We start from the raw sequence: 11,708 nt of genomic DNA, 5'->3' as shown, positions 1-11,708 counted from the left end.
ATAACCTCGAGGGTCCTTCCACATTTGCATCCTTTCTCAGAGAGGAAAGGGCGAATCCAGCTTGTGTGCTACCAAGGACCAAAGAGGGAAGGGCCCCTTCTCAGGTCCGCAGCAGCAGGTTGCAGGGGGTTGAAGTGCTCAGGCATCTGCGTGAGACTTTAGCAGCACGTGCTCTAGGACCAGTGGGTAGGTGCTCCCTGAGCACCGCTGGCTTCCCCTGCTCATGTCTTCGCTTAAGTGTGGCCAGTTAACCCTGCTGTTTCTCAGGACCTTCGGATTACTTTACTGCCCCTTCTTTCTCTTGCCAGCTTTGCCTGCCGTGTACATTCCGGCTGCCAACAATAACAATACATGCAAGTGAACAGGCAATGAAAAATGATACCATCAAGAAAGCTAAAAAAGGGGGCTGGAGAGATGGCTCAGCCGTTAAGAGCACTGACTGCTCTTCCAGAGGTCCTGGGTTCAATTCCCAGCAACCACATGGTGGCTCACAACCATCTGTGATGAGATCTGATTCCTTCTTCTGGTGTGTCTGAAGACAGCTACACTGTACTCATATAAATAAAAATTAAAAAAAAAAAGACAAGCTATAAAACGGAAGGCGGTATTTGCAAATTATGTATCTAATAAAGGAAGGGCTGGGACGTAGAAGAAATCCCCCTCAGACCTGCCTAGTAACCCATGCCGTGTCTGCCTTCCCTATTTGTAGCAGGTGGTGATTAACACAGCGACCACAACTGGACAAAGTGCGACAATGAAGAGATCACATCTCCACCTGGGAGGCCCAGGATCATTTCCAACAAAGGGTCAGAAAGAACGTAAGGGCCAGAGGCAGTGGGTGGTTACAAGGAAAATTATCTTGTGGGCACATCGGGGCAGCTGCAGATATGAATCTACAGCAATTTTGACAGCATTTACAAAACCTGTGCAAGCCAAGACCAGACCAAATGCCAGCATGGAGAGGGGGCTGGGCAAACAGCCTCATCCCAGCCACCAGGCAAACGGCAACCTTGGCTGTGGGAGAGAGAGAGAGACAGTTTTCTGAGGGTGTGGCCCCTGATAAGTCCACTCCAGTGCAAGACCACATCCGAGATTGTTTGGGCAGCACGGATTGGTCTTGAAGGACTAAAAGAAGAAAACAACACAAAAACCGGTGGGTAGCAAAGGAGGAGAGATTAGGGAAAGCAAGGGGAAGACGATGAGTTTGATCACATACAGCACATACATGCTGGAGGAGACTCAAACCTCTTGCAGAACTAATTTTAAAAATAATAAGCTTCATACATGAATAAAACCTTCTTACAGCTCAATAATAAGAAAAGACAATAACTCAGTTTTGAAATGGGCAAAGGATCTGGGCAGACATTCCATCAAAGGAAGCATGCAGGTGGCGAACCGGCATGTGAAAAACCCACCACCAGGTGCTGAGAGACTCTTACCCGCCTTCAATGGCTCAAGGAGGAAGAGATGATAATATTAAATACCGGTGAGACTGCAGGGCCACCCTGAACATCAGTGAACATTCATTGTTGGCAGAATGCATGTAGTTAAAGGCAACTTAGCAGTTTCCTGCCAAGGTAAACATGGACTTGCCACAGACATGGCAACCTCGTAACTCTTTTTACTTAAATGAGTTACATTATGCCCTCACACATAGGTACAGCAGCCTTCTTCACTCTCACCACAAAATAGAAGCAACCAAGACCTCTCTCGAGGTAAATAGGTAAAGAAAGCATTGTATGTTGATATGACAGAGCACTGTTCGACAGTAACGAAAACTATCAAGCCGTGAACAGACATGGTGGAAGCCTAAGAGTGCCTTTCTCAGAAAATTGGGCAGTCTGAAAATACAACTTGCTATATAAGATTCCGGCTTTCTGGAAAAGGCAAAACCATGAAGATCAGTGGTTACTTCGGGTTTGGAATAGAGGGGAGAGGAATTTACATAGAGCATAGACACAGGATTTTAAAGGTGGTGTGTAGGGGATGTTTTAACTGGGAATCTGTGTGTGAACACTGAAGGTCCTGTTCCTCCATTGGTTCTTGATCTATCAATAAAAGATGAGCTGGGTGCAATAGGCAGGACTTTGAGTTTTCCCTGCAGGTAGGCTAACAGGGGAGGAAAGAGACATCAGCCATGTAAGACCTTTGGCGGAGTGGCCATCCCCAACTGGGCCTGGGGTAGAAGGTAGGGTATTAGGAATTAAGCAGAGGGCAGATTTAGGGGACTTAACTGGGAGTGAAAAGAAGGGTGGAATAGCCAAGGATGGCTTAGAAGAGCCTGGCCATTGAGCCAGAGCATATAAAAAATGTGTGTGTGTGTGTGTGTGTGTGTGTGTGTGTGCATGGCAGGGTAGTAGGAACTACACTACGCTACAGTAGTGAAATCTTCAGTAATGCTGTGACGATGGGTATATGTATGGTATTATGGATTTGTCAACACTTGTACAACTACATAATGTGAAATGCGGACCAGTTAATAACAGTGTATCAATATTGGCTCATCAGTTGCAACAAATATGCTGTGCTGTATCCATGCAAGATGCTAAGAACAGAGGAAATTGAGCCCGGTAGGACTCTATTTATACAATTTTTAAAAGGACTTTGTTCTCTCTGAGATCTTATTTATTTTATTAGACTTGGAATATAACTGAACAAATCAGTAACCCTGTAACACCTGTAATTTATCGAATTTTTATGGCATAAGCATTTTAGTTGAAAGTAAATAAAATGAAAAAAAGACCAGGATGGTAAGTATTTGATATATCCATTCAGTACTGCTTAGGGGGATAGGCACCAGGGGATAAAAACCTTCCAACATTAGAGAGAATGGAGGAGAACCCCACAGGGACAGTTCATTATAAATGGCTTTTCCCGCCTTTTAATTTTAAACTCCCAAGCTGAACTTTTCCCCTTTTCCAAATTTTCTTTTCATCGGACAACTTTTACATTCAAAATATGATCTCTTCCATGAATATTAACAACTTGGAAAAGGAACTTTTAGCTAGCTGTGGTCAATTTACTTAGTGACTCAAAGTTTGAATTCATAAATGGATGGTGGGCTGGCAATGGAGAAAATGCTTGGATCTAAGCAGTTCTGGAAAATATGGTGCATGCTCAGTCTCCATCTAACTGGCATTGAGAAGCGCTCCTGAGAGCGGTGCAGCGGGGAGGATGACTGAACTGTGGTGGCTGAGGAAGGCATCTACAAGCCAGAGTGCATCAAGGAAGTGTCAGCAGACTTACAAGATGAATCAGAAAAGGATGAAGAAAGTGAGATGGTGCCACAAATTCCTGAGGGAACTAAATCAAGGCCATTTTCACTGCTGGAAGTGTTTAATGTAGCTACAAAAGTATGCATGGTACCCTTCTTCCAAAAAGAAAGCTGAAACCTTGGTTTGCACCGGAGGCAAACCTGGGGAATTTGTTCGCTCTGGTGACTGAAGTACACGAACTAGGCATAGTACTGATCGAAGACTAGGTTTGGGCCAAAATATACTCCAGATTTCTTCAGTTCCTGAAAATGAAAATTCTAATTTAGGGCTTAGGGTGGTAGACCCTAGCAGGGGGGAAGGGGGTGGAGAGAGATGCTCCTGGTCATGAGGGTATAAGCCACCATCTCTCTACCTTCCAATGCCAGGCAGTGGTCTTCCTGTTTTTAGCATCCAGGGGAGGATAACTTGTACAAGGAATGAACAAAATGACTGATATCTTACTTTATGCCATACCCTGGTGTACTCAGAAATGAAAGACCTATTCTTTTTGTCTTTTGGATGTGTATGCATATAGGATGGGTGTATGTTCACATGAAGGTACTCATGTGTGTGCAGGTATCCATGCATGCATGTTCATGAAAACACCAGAGATTAACATCAGAAACATCAGATATCTTCCTCAGTTGCTTTCCACTTTATTTATTGAGGAAGGGTCTCTCACTGTACCCAGTTTGCTAATTCAACCAACCTTGCTAACCAGCTTGCCTTAGGCATCCAGTCTCCTCCTATTAAGTTCTGAGATCACACCCAGCTTTCCATGTTTGCTGGGGATCTGAACTCTGGCTCGAATACCCATGGCAAGTCAATCGTTTCCCCCACCCCCCAAAGGCTGTTCTTCATGTTGAGCCTCAGTGTGTGGGAAGACATTCAGAAGATTCGGTTAAGCTTCTCAGAGCTCTACAGGATTCACCTAGCTACTGGGATATCATGTACAAGTAGACAACAGAGTTTAAAGAAAAATCTAGAGAAGACGTTCTGAGAGATTAAGTGGAGGATGCTTAGAAAATTCTCTGGTAACTAAAGGTCAGAGCACGTACGTAAAGAAGCTGAGGTACCCTAACTTTCCTGGTTCGTGTTCTGTCTGGTGTTATAGGTAAATGAAAATGTGCAATGCTTATAGGTCCAACCAGAAAACGTTAGATGATGGAGTTGTCACCTCACGATAGCCCGTGACAGTCACTGTATGTTTGCTGTGCAGTTGATCAAAATGCAGTGCAATGCATGATTTTGTTTATATAAAGGATCTTCTCCACCAAACAGTGAAAGAAGCACATACCTACAGGACTGTTGTCCTCTTTGCATGTATGGCTAGAAGAAGAGCATGAGGTGTTCCTTGTGGCACCCAGTGATCTTCTCAACTGAGACAATGAGAAGACAGCTAGCTTTTGTCAACTGTTCCCAGACTAGAGTCATCGATGGGCGGTGGTGGTAGCACAAGGCTTTAATCCCAGCACTTGGGAGGCAGAGGCAGGGGGGATCTCTGTGAGGGTGAGAATGAGTTCAACTATAGCCATAGCTACACATAGAAACCGTCTTAAAAGTGAAACAAAATGAGATAAAGATCCTCACAAACTAGAGTCATCTGCGAGAGGGTGCCGCACTTGAGAAGTGATTGTTATGAGATGGGCTCAGGGACGCCTGTGGGGCTGAGATTAAGGCCGTCTTCGTAGAACCAGAATTCCCAGTTTTTTCAACAGGGGTCTAGATTTTTGGGTTCTTATAGCAGCATATAAATGGAAACTCTTGTGTCCGGTGCAGAAAGAAAGAAAGACTTTCTTAAAAGGGAGGTGAGCATAGGCAGTGGTAATACTCTACAGGATCACTGCACTCACGGTGTCTGCAAAACTTGGCATCTTGGTCTGTATAAAACCTGTGTGTGTGAGTGTACTTGTCCAAAGACCAGCAGGGCAGGAGTGGGCATGAGTAACGCTGGGGTCAGAAGAAGGAAGAGCGTGGTGGGAAGGTCTACAGAGAAGACCTTCTGTGGACAGAAGGCCGTGGGAAGAGCATCCTTCCTTTGAAAGCTCTCCCATTTTTGACTCAGTAATTGGTGTAAACGTAACTTTTATTCGCCTGAAGTAATTGTTGTCTCCGAGGATGACTGTTTCAGTCTGCTAGCTTCTAGCCTCCATACAATCTAATGTGGGCCTAGAATGTTTTCCGCCTCTGAGACTTGCTGCTGAATAAGCTGACCCTTCTTGTTCTTTCTGAACTCTGGGGGGCTGGTTCAACTCAGCTGTTCCGGGTCATACTCCTCTCCAAACTGACTGATTCAACCTGGCTTCTCTCTCTGCCTCTCCTGAATTGCTCTGCTTGGCCTCATACTAACTCTGGCGATCTGTTCTAATCTTCTGGCTCCTTCTCAGTCTCTAGCTTTTCCTGTCTGCACCCGTGTCTAGCTTGTTCTCTCTCTGTAACCTGTCTGTACAACTGTCTCTAAAACTGCTTCTCTCTTCTGCACTAGTCCGTAAAACTCTACCAGTAAAACTGTCTTTTCTCTGCACTGCCCCTCATGAGGCTTCCCTCTCCTTTCTTGTGAGAGTTGGGCGTATCCCATTCTGTCAAATCTTCCTCTGATTCATCACTTTGCCACTCACTAAGATATCACTTTCAAACGTGGGTGCTTCCTTTTACAAACTAACTTTTGCTCATTGTTTGGGATTAAAGGTGTGTATTAAGGTCATGTCTGTATTCCAGCCAGAGGGATTAAAGGTGCATGCTAAGGGCTGAGCCACACAACTAGAAACTGAATTTTTCAGTAAATATCACAATCTCAGGGTTCACGATGTGTTCAAATATCCTGCAACAAATAAGCACTCGTGAGAGTCAGTGGTTACCTAGGCCAATTGCTCACAAGTGCAGTTCCTAGGCACAGGGGAGGATTTATACCTTAGGTGGGCAGTCGGGTCTGCTGGGCCAGAGCCTGGCCCACAAAGCTGCCCAAAGGCTTTTGTGCTGAGGTAGCTCTGCCCTACGTCCAGCTATCTTGGCTTTTGGTTTTGTGTTTCTTGTCGCTTAAACAAGTAATCATTTTCCCCCTCATGTAATAGGAAGCCCAAAGATTGATTAAACAAACAAACAAACAAACAAACAAACAATATAGGGGCCATGTATACATGCAAAAACAGGCCCCGGGGGAAGTCAGATTAATGGTGCTGCCTCTGGAGTACCCTCTGTGGAATGTAAATTCCTTCTCATGGTCATAAGATGGAGTTTTTTGTTTTTGTTTTTTTTTTTTTTTTTTCGGATCTGGGGACCGAACCCAGGGCCTTGTGCTTGCTAGGCAAGCGCTCTACCACTGAGCTAAATCCCCAACCCCAAGATGGAGCTTTTAACAGTAGACACTGGACTCTTCTTGTGAGGTCAGAATAATGAGAAGGACAAAGGCAGCATCGAAGGGATCCACAAGACCACTCTCAGTGGCACCTGCCTTTATTTTGGCAAATAGACCATAACTGTATTTCAGAAACACACACACACACACACACACACACACACACAAACACACCTGCCTCACCGTTGCACAGGGTAAGGCTGAGTACAACGATCGATCAGCAAAGAGTGGAGAAAGCAGCAGCTATGGCTGCTCCTCTATTCAGCGAGAAGCAAACACATACTCTGTTTTCCCCTCAGAAGTGCAGAGGCAGCAACGGGGTCATAAACTGGGGTTGGTGCACATTTCTGTGTTCACAGCCTGGGATCCTTTATACTATTTGATGATGTCACTTCTCCCTAAAACCCTGAATGCAAGAGCAAGAGCAAAAGCAAAGCAAGGCAGCTGCGCCACCTGACACACGACCCTACTTTTGCTTCCCCCTAAACCAGTGCTTTTCAACCTTCCTAAGGCTGTGACCCCTTAATACTGTTCCTCATGCTGTGCTCACCCCCAGTCATAAAATTATTTTGGCAGCTACTTCACAACTGTACTTTTGCTACTGTTATGAGTCGTTAGGTAAACATCTGATATGCGGCCCCTGTGAAAGGCCCTTTGTCCCCTCACCCCCAAATGGGGCTCCAACCACAGGTTGAAAACCACTGTTCTAACCTATCTTCTACTAAGAGACTGAAAGATCATTTTAGGAATGCAAATTTAAGGGGGCTGGAGAGATGGCTCAGTGGTTAAGAGCACCAACTGCTCTTCCAGGGGTCCTGAGTTCAATTCCCAGCAACCACATGGTGGCTCACAACCATCTGTAATGGGATCCGATGCCCTTTTCTGGTGTGTCTGAAGACAGCAGCAGTATACTCCTATTCAAAGTAAATAAATAAATCTTTAAAAAAAATGCAAATTTGGGGTTGGGGATTTAGCTCAGTGGTAGAGCGCTTGCCTAGCAAGCACAAGGCCCTGGGTTAGGTCCCCAGCTCCGAAAAAAAAGAAAAGAAAAAAATGCAAATTTAAAGCACTGCACTAACCCTGTGTCAGTGAAGGAAAAGAACTTGTGGTTAGATGTTTTGGGTTTCGTTCTTGTTTTTTATTAATTAATTAACTAATTAATTAATTATAAATATACTGTAGCTGTCTTCAGACACACCAGAAGAGGGCATCTGATATCATTACAGATGGTTGTGAGCCCCCATGTGGTTGCTCGAATTTGAACTCAGAACCTCTGGAAGAACAGTCAGTACTCTTTTAACTCTTTTTTTTTTTTTTTTTTTTTTTTTGAGCTAGGGACTGAACCCAGGGCCTTGCGCTTTTAGGGCAAGCGCCTACCACTGAGCTAAACCCCAACCCCCCGTTTTTTTTTTTTTTTTTTTTTTTTTTTTTTTCCGAGCTGGGGACCGAACCCAGGCCTTGTGCTTGCTAGGCAAGCGTCTACCACTGAGCTAAATCTCCCTAACCCCAGTCAGTACTCTTAACCCGTAAGCCATCTCTCCAGCCCGGTTCTTTTTTTAAAAATGATCCTGTCACTGTTGATTTCCCGTAGTGAAGAAGTATTTAGAAGTATCGAGAAGGTACTGCCTGGTCTTGTTCTTATGATACCTTTGGGTAGTCTCCCCAGCACTCGGGTCTTACTGGATCACACTACCTCCAATGAGCCAATCTCCTCCTAGATAAGAGCCACCTGTTCTTTCTGGAAAATGATTCTCTCTGCTCTGCCTTGTAGAATCTCCTATAAGCATCACTTGTCAATAAAAAAGTCAATGGCCAATGAGCTGAGGCAGGAAACAGGAGGCGGGACACTGGCAGGAAGAGAGGATTCTGGGAAATAGTGAGCGTATGAAAGAGAGATTCAAGAGCGCTGAGAGACTATGGACGTAAACCAGTAGGTAGATGAACTCAGGGAGCTGCTGAGGAGACAAGGAGAAAGAAGCCGGTCAGGATTGAAAAAGAGGTAAGTACCAAGCGGTAGACAGAATAGTTTGAGTGGGTTAAATGTTACTAGCTACTCGGGGAATGAGCCAAAGCTGGTGGCCTAGTCATTTAGTGATAAATAACTAGTCTCGGAGTGGTCAGTGTGGGGGCAGAGCTGGAAAGGAAAACTAGAATTTAACCTTGTTTTCCCACTGCCAGGCTAATGCAGTCCTCCCTCTAGCCTTCCCGAGTTCAGTGCCCTGTTTGACATGCTGTTTGTGTATTGCTTTTCTTCCCTGGACTCACGCTATTCTCATTTTATAACCTTGTTTGATCCCTCCCTTGCCACAAGACTTCAGGAAGGAGGTGCATGCTTTTTGTTTACTCCTATCTCCAATGCTGGATCCTGGGCGACCTTTAAGACAGCAACTGCTGCTCTACTGACCCCCAACCATAAAATTATTTTTGCTGCTATTTTGTAACTGTACTTTTGCTACTGTTATGAATTGTAATGTCAACAAACTTTCTCGGTAGGAAAAGAAAGATAGATAGATGGACGGATAGATGGATGGATGAGAGATACACAGAAGAAAGAACAAAATGGAAGCTGGCCGCAATTAGGAAGAGAGCAAGGTGGCCCCACTGAGGCTGGAAGATCCTTGATTTCCTTTCTCTTGGAGGAAAGCTGAAAAGATTAGGCGTGGCCCTCACGTGAAGCCTTGAGGTTTAAACGCACAAGCTGAATATCATGGTTCAGTCCTTGGGGTAACGGGAGAGTGGGAACCACAGAGGCAGGTCGGAATTAGTCATCAGGGCAAAGGGAGTCTGAGTACAAGGCATAGTGCAGTGAGAGGGAGGGTGGCAAAGACGGATGACTGGGAGACAGCCTGAACATGCTCAACAGTAGGACAGGCTGCAGGCTGGGCTGCTCCCCGGGGCCAGCTGCCAGCTGTGCATCCGACTAAAGGAACACCACAGTTGCCAAGTAGGTGCCGCACGTGTTTACGTAAGTTAATGTTTCTTGAGTATAAGCCATTTTCCCATGAGTTTGGTTATACTAGGTATACTAAGAAACGGCTTGAGGTTTGGGATCACACGGGATAACAGCCCCAGCTCCTTGCCACAGAGCCTGAACACTTGCCTGGCACCACTCATCCCCACATCTCTATGGGGATCTTTAGAAGTTCAACATGTTGAAACGGCATCACCAATCTCTCAACTCATGTGCAATTTCATATACTGCTTCTCCTTGAACGGAGGCTCCTGAGGAGTAGGGAAGATATCTAGTCCGCTCCCGAGGAGTAGGGAAACCATTTCCCCATCTCTTATTGAATCTAATACAATGAGTTCGGATAGCACTCTCTCAAAAGATATGGATAAATATTGCCATCTACGGCGTGGGTCCAGGAATAGCTGGTGCAATTGTTAACCTCTATTGAAAACTGTGTTTTACTTTTATGTGTATGGGTGTTTGGCCTTCATGCATGTGTGTACCATGTGCATGTGCTGCACAGGGAGGCCAGAAGAGGGCACCAGCTCTCTAGAGGACTGCTGTTACAGGCTCTTGTGAGCTACCACGTGGACTGTGGATCCTGGGAATCAAACCGGGATCCTTTGGAAAAGCAGCCAGTGCTCTTAACTGATGAGTCATCTCTCTAGACCCCAATTTTTAACTTCTCAAGGAAAACTTTTTAGCCCTGAATTCCTTCTGAAAATACATGGAAGTTAAGCTAAGTAACTTCTAAGACATTTCTGAATTTTAACTATTAACATGATGTTATATGTATATATATTTGTCAAAAAACTTACACACACACACATACATATATATATATATATATATATATATACACACACACACACACACACAGCAGGAGTCAGTCTTGATGAGAACAAATGTCATTATGAAATGCATTATTTTAGGGGTTGGGATTTAGCTCAGTGGTAGAGCGCTTGCCTAGCAAGTACAAGGCCCTGGGTTCGGGTCCCCAGCTCCGGAAAAAAAAAAAAAAAAAAAAAAAAAAAAGAAAATGCATTATTTTGTATTCTAACTTAAAAATACAGTTTAAAAAGCTCTTGACTGGCAGGTTGATTGGATTGGGTATACAAACAGGCAATTGGTAAAACCCCTGGATATGTCTGTGAGGGAACCTGCAGAGAATGTCAACTACGAAGGGGAAGCTTGTCCTGTGTGTTGCTGTCACCATCACACATCTGGGTTCCTGGCTGGGGCCCAGAGTAGAATAAGAGGGAGGAGAGACAGAGGAACTCAGAAGCATAGGCTTCCCTCTCAACCGCCATGATGTGAGTTGCTCTCCCCACACATCCTTCCCAGCAGAATGGACTGAAATGTCTGAGGCTGTGGGTAGGAATTAATCTTTTTTCCCATAAGGTTTTGGTGAGAGCATTTTGTTAGAGCAGTGGAACAGCACAGTGTGCTTTATAGCGTGTTACTTCTAAAATGTCCCTGGCACACAGCACTGTCAGCAAACCGGCTCCAACGTATGTGCAGTTAAGCCAAGAAGGGACATATAGATGTGTTTCTAAAATTTAATATAAAGTATTGGTGAGTTGAACCTTTATTAAGATATACAAGGGAAACCTGTTATTAAATGTTTCCCTGGGTAAATTTTATAGTCTTTTGGAATCATTTTGTAATGTAATAATACCTTAATTTAATCCATTGATTAGAGTTTCGTGTTTTTCTATGTAAGGTTTACTGGCAATACAGAAGCCAGACTAAATAGCTTAGGGTAACAAGGGAGGCAAGTGACTTAGCATCCCTATAGCTTAGAAACCATGTGAGTGTATCTCTCAAGGTCTCATGTGTTGAAAGCATGGCGTTCAGGGCAGCCATGTTGGGAACAGGCAAAGCCTTAAGCATAGAGTCTGGTGTGAGGTAACAGCCTGGGCAGGGGTTAATGAGGACCCTGTAGACCCCAGTCAGGTCTTGTTAAAGAAGGCTGTTATAAAACGGAGTAGATCCTCCCGGACATCTGGCTTGCTGTTCCACCATGTGATCCCTCCTCCTCCCTTATATTCTTGCTGTGATGTGGCTCAACCAAGGGAATCCCAAACTGAGGCCAAACAAAAGGAGCTGCCTGTTCTCAGGCTTTCCAGTTTCCTAAACCGTGAATAAA

Source organism: Rattus rattus, chromosome 1 (genome assembly GCF_011064425.1).
Source record: "Rattus rattus isolate New Zealand chromosome 1, Rrattus_CSIRO_v1, whole genome shotgun sequence".
In the NCBI taxonomy this organism is placed as follows: Eukaryota; Metazoa; Chordata; class Mammalia; order Rodentia; family Muridae; genus Rattus; species Rattus rattus.
This window is presented reverse-complemented; position numbering follows the sequence as displayed.